The following is a 4,850-nucleotide window of genomic DNA, read 5'->3' as shown; positions in this document are numbered from 1 at the left end:
TCTTTCTCTCGATTGAAACCACATTATAAAAATATTTGCTCAGTATATATTTATATTTAGCAGTTAACTTTCCATGGCATTGCTCACTGCCAAAAACAAATGTCAATTTGAGCCTTTTTTGTATCACTGTCTTTGTGCCTGTTTCCAGTCTAACCTCCCTTCATCCTGGTTTGCCACCTTTTTCACTCTCTTTGTACGACTCTCACTCTCGGTCACTCCATTTTCGGTGAATGAAAGATCGACGAGGATGGGATTCGAACCCACGCGTGCAGAGCACAATGGATTAGCAGTCCATCGCCTTAACCACACGGCCACCTCGTCACTCCATTTTCATTGTCTCTATTCAGTTCTTATTTTTATTCTCTCTCTATTTCTGCAGGTCCTCTTCTTTGTCAGCATTTCCAGGTCTCTCATTCTCTGTATTCCCCTCATGGGGCAGAACCTTACCATATTTTTTCAAAGTGTCAGTTCCAGTGAGAAAATGGGCGGAAATGCCAGGAGCGACAATGGTGGAGAACCTTACTGAATATTCAGCTTCTTTAAGAATTTTTTTTCCCATGCAATTCACGCCACACTCGTGGCAACGTGCCGCTGATACGCTCGTCCCGGGAAAACTGTCGTCAGTGGGGCCCTCCTTTGAAACGCCTCCCCTGCATTTGTTCCAAGTCCAGTCGGGGATGAGGGGGGGTGGGGTGGGGGAGGTGTGGGCGGCTGCCAGAAAGACAGCAACACGTTTCATAGAGGGAGCCCTCACCAAATTCCTGGATGGTGTGGGGCACAGTCGTGGCATCCCTTATCCGAGATGTCCATCAAGCAAGGTAACACCTGGAAGGCAGTGGTTGCAATAGTGAGAACCAGATTACTCCATAAGAGGACGGGAGAACAATGGTGGAAGAAGATGAATGACCTTCTTCATGCAGCCAGGGTAAGTTTTCCTCCCAATGTGTTCCGCTGCACCCCTTCACAGGCTTCACACCTCACGGGGTCCCAACACTTGTCATGGCATCCCTCCCATTCCCCATGGTCCCTCCTCACCCCCACATCAGATAACCTGCTCCTCACTTTTCCACTCCCGCTCACGTCCCACACATGCCAGCTTCCATCACCATCTGATCTGGCAGGGCATCTGCCTACCCTCTCCCCATCTGACTCATTGCAGGGAAAACATGAGCACAACAAATGTGAGCGGGCACAGGTGGCCAGAGTCATGCCCGAAATGAGAAGCCTAATGCCCTACGAGGAGAGAGAGTCTTGAGCTGGCAGGCCAGGTGCAGGACCCTACCTGAGCAGAGGGTGAGATGGGGGCAGCAGACAAAGGTGAGAACCATCAAAACATCCAGCAATGGTGCAAGCCTCACCTGAGTTAAATTTCTCCCATCATTCATCCCCTGTGATCCACTCATGTCATCTCGCTTCCCTTACACGTCAATCTATCGACCAGCCTGGACCATCCTCGCGCCGTCTGGAGACCACAGACCCAAGGAGCTCTGAGAGAAACGATTCAGAGACAAGCACTGAGGAGGTGTCACGCTGTCACCCACACCCTCCAACAACGCGGAGTCTCACGCTTCATTTGGAATAACTAGTTGACAGGCTCTGGGTCACTCACTGGTGAGCACCTCACAGCTGAAGATCTGCAGCAGGCAGAGGAAGGAATGTCCCAGGCATCTGGCACTCGGAGAGACGCCGTAGCCCAGGATACTGGCTGATGACATGCTCCTTGGTCCAGTCATCCCAGAGCTGCTGGAACTGCAAAGGCAGAGAATCACAAGCATTAGGAATGGATGACAGCATCCCTCCTGGGACTACAAGGTCGACTGGAGGAGTCCCATCGGCTTCTGTTTAGGAGATGGTGCTGTCACTCTAATACAACAAAGCTAACACTGCGAGGGAGGCATCCGCAGTGGAGGCCTTGGTGCAGGATATGCACTCCACAGCAAGCGATATCCGCTCCATGGCTCAGCTATGACCTCCATGGCAGAAGCATGAGCTCCGAGGTGCAGGGATTCAACTGCATGATGCAGGCACTCGTGGGAATCCATGAGTGTCAGGCCCAGAGGATGTTCGGGCTTCTGGATCTCACTCCAGTTGCCCCTTTATCCCATGGGGGAGGTTGGGAGCTCCCGGGCACCTGAAGGGAAGCAGATTGGCAGGAGCAAAGCCCGGGGTCTTCCACACAGGACACCCATCTTAAGCCCAGTGAGTGGCATACCTGCAGCCCTGCACACTGAGGAGGGCAGCACTGCAGCACCTGCGCACCAAAATGTAGGCCAGGACCCTCACGGTCTCAGGGGCCACCCGCCAAGATCACCTCAGGTAACAGGACGTGGAAGTCAGCAGACCACCTCAACCCCTGCTGTGGATCCTGGGGATACACCTAGACATAGTACAAGGGCAAGGGTGAAGAATACTAAGGAATAAAAGTCACCTAGTGGGGACGGGTGAACCGAGGCAATAGTCGAGATAAGTTACTATTGTAATATCGCATTTGTATTAACAATAAGTTTGTTCGCCCATACGGATCCTCCATGCTGTGATGTCATGGCAACCAGCTCCACAAACTGAAGGGCACACTTAGTGCTTCATTCCTGTGGAGTGTGAGAATGGCAGCGCTATGTCACTCCCACCCACAATGACACGCAGTAAAGAGGGGACATTGCTGGTCCCACACCAACACCACCCCCCTAACACCCCATCCAATGAAGATTAAACCCGATTCCCCCCATCTCCAACATCAACACTCAGGCCACTCTGTCTTCCAGTATTCTCTCGTGATGAGGTTGCCAAGGGCTGAAAAGGCATTGAGAGCATTCTCACCTGATCAGTGGCTGGAGAAAATCACTGGGACCCCTGACCTCTGAGGAGGCAGGAGCAGCTGAACCAGCATCTCTGGGCCGCATGATGAGCACGTTCAGTGGCAGGTCTCGTTCAGCTCTCTTTCAGTCAGGAGCCAGACAGATCACAGAGAATGAGAGGGGCATTGCTCTGTCTTCACTGCAAGTTAGCATTATTCTCCTGCAGCTGTACAATCTGGCACTGCAGCTGGGGGAGGAGTGCCACATCTCCTCTGATGAGGATGAGGTCAAAGGTGGCGGCGAAGATCAACCCACTGTCAATCGCTTCGGCACCCTGCCCTTGAATGGTGCAGCTACCATGATGACCTCCCGCAGGCACCTCAGTTGTGAGAGGACGTCAGACACCATGACAGATGAGGTCTTTGCACCGTAGTTGTGGTTGTCACCAAACCGAGAGGTTATTGGGGCGTCCCTAGCCCTGTGCCCCACGCAGGCCCTGGCCACCACCCGACGTCCATCCTCCTCCTCTTCTGTGGGTTGATCTTTGCCGCCATCTTTGACATCCTCATCAGAGGAGATGTGGCACTCCACCCCCAGCTGCAGTGCCAGATTGTGCAGCGCACAATGGACCACGATGACGAGGGACACCCTCTGGGGGATGTACTGGAGGACTCCCCCCGATTGGTCCAGGCACAGGAATGGCATCTTGAGCAGTCCAATCGACCAGAGCACAAATTGACGCATGAGTCTCATTGTAGCGAGTCTCAGCAGGTATCCTGAGGGGATACTCTTGATCCCCGAGGAACCATCCATCCATCCATCCACTGCTTTCCCTCAAAGACAGCTGGGATCTGCGAACTCTGCAAGATGTAACTATCATGGATGCACCCCGGGAAACGAGCGCACACCTGCATGATACTCATCATGTGGTCACAGGCAATCTGGACATTGAGGGAGTAGAATCCCTTGCCGTTCAAAAATGGTATCCCATGATGTCATGGGTGCAGTTGATGCCACTCTGCACCTGGCGAATGCCTGCTACGTGGGCAAAGCCCATGGACCTGATATCCTGACTTTCCTGGTCCCGGTCAAAGTTTATGTACATGAGAACCCTCGCAAATAGGGCATATGTTACGTACTTCTGTGGTGCTGACTAAGAAATGCTGCTCAAGTCACCTGTGCAGCCCTTAAAAGGAGTCACTGGAATAGACGTTCCGAGCAGCAATAACCTCAAAGCCACCAGCAATGGGTGACCTCCCAGTCTAAGTGCTGCCAACTCTTGCACCACCTCTGAAATCTAGAGGTAAGAAGTTCTACACCAGAACACTCATGGCCAGTAATGTCTCCTCCAAGGTTTCAGCCTGCTTTCAGAAGATCAGCGGGCCCTGTCTCCCCGTCCACTACAAGGCACTGGTCCTGGCCACATGCAGCAACGCGTCGAGGTAACAGCTGCTGCTCGATCGCAATCAAAAGAATTACCAGCTCAACTGGTTCCATAATTCTCTAGATTAAAAACCGAAAGGAAGAGAACATCAAAGTGAGCGATGAGGAAGCCTGACAATGCCCTGACCCACAGCCCTCTCAGGTTCTGGGACATCCACCTATGCACATCCCCCTATTTGAGCCTCTTTCTACTGAGCCTCACTCCTTCCCCTGTCACACAATAGCCTCTTCACCACAGTTCCTCCTCTCACCTCCACCTGAATGAAGCGCTTCAATCCTTGAGAGCCTCAGTGAGCCAAATAACTTCCCCTTGGGTGAGGGATGAGGGCAATTGAGTGCATCCAACTGCACCCTAACCTTATGCGGGAACAAGATGCTGTCCCACAGCATTCCTTGAATGGGGTGACTGATATGCAGCTTCATCATAGTGCCTTGCATTGGGGACCACATCTGTGGCACCTTTCTGTTATGTAGATGTGAGTACATAGAACATAGGAGTGCAGAAGGAGGCCATTCGGCCCATCGAGTCTGCACTGACCCACTTAAGCCCTCACTTCCACCCTATCCCCGTAACCCAATAACCCCTCCTAACCTTTTTGGACACGTAGGGCA

General features: G+C 52.4%; 1 non-coding gene across 1 annotated transcript; it reads right to left on the bottom strand.

Annotated features, from left to right (window-relative positions):
* Nucleotides 1–239: 239 nt before the first annotated feature.
* On the bottom strand, nucleotides 240–321 carry trnas-gcu. Its single transcript has one exon. It is a non-coding gene; the product is annotated as a tRNA-Ser (tRNA).
* Between the last annotated feature and the right edge of the window lie 4,529 nt (nucleotides 322–4,850).

The sequence above is a fragment of the Scyliorhinus canicula genome, chromosome 17, assembly GCF_902713615.1.
Source record: "Scyliorhinus canicula chromosome 17, sScyCan1.1, whole genome shotgun sequence".
Taxonomy (NCBI): domain Eukaryota; kingdom Metazoa; phylum Chordata; class Chondrichthyes; order Carcharhiniformes; family Scyliorhinidae; genus Scyliorhinus; species Scyliorhinus canicula.
This window is presented reverse-complemented; position numbering and strand designations above follow the sequence as displayed.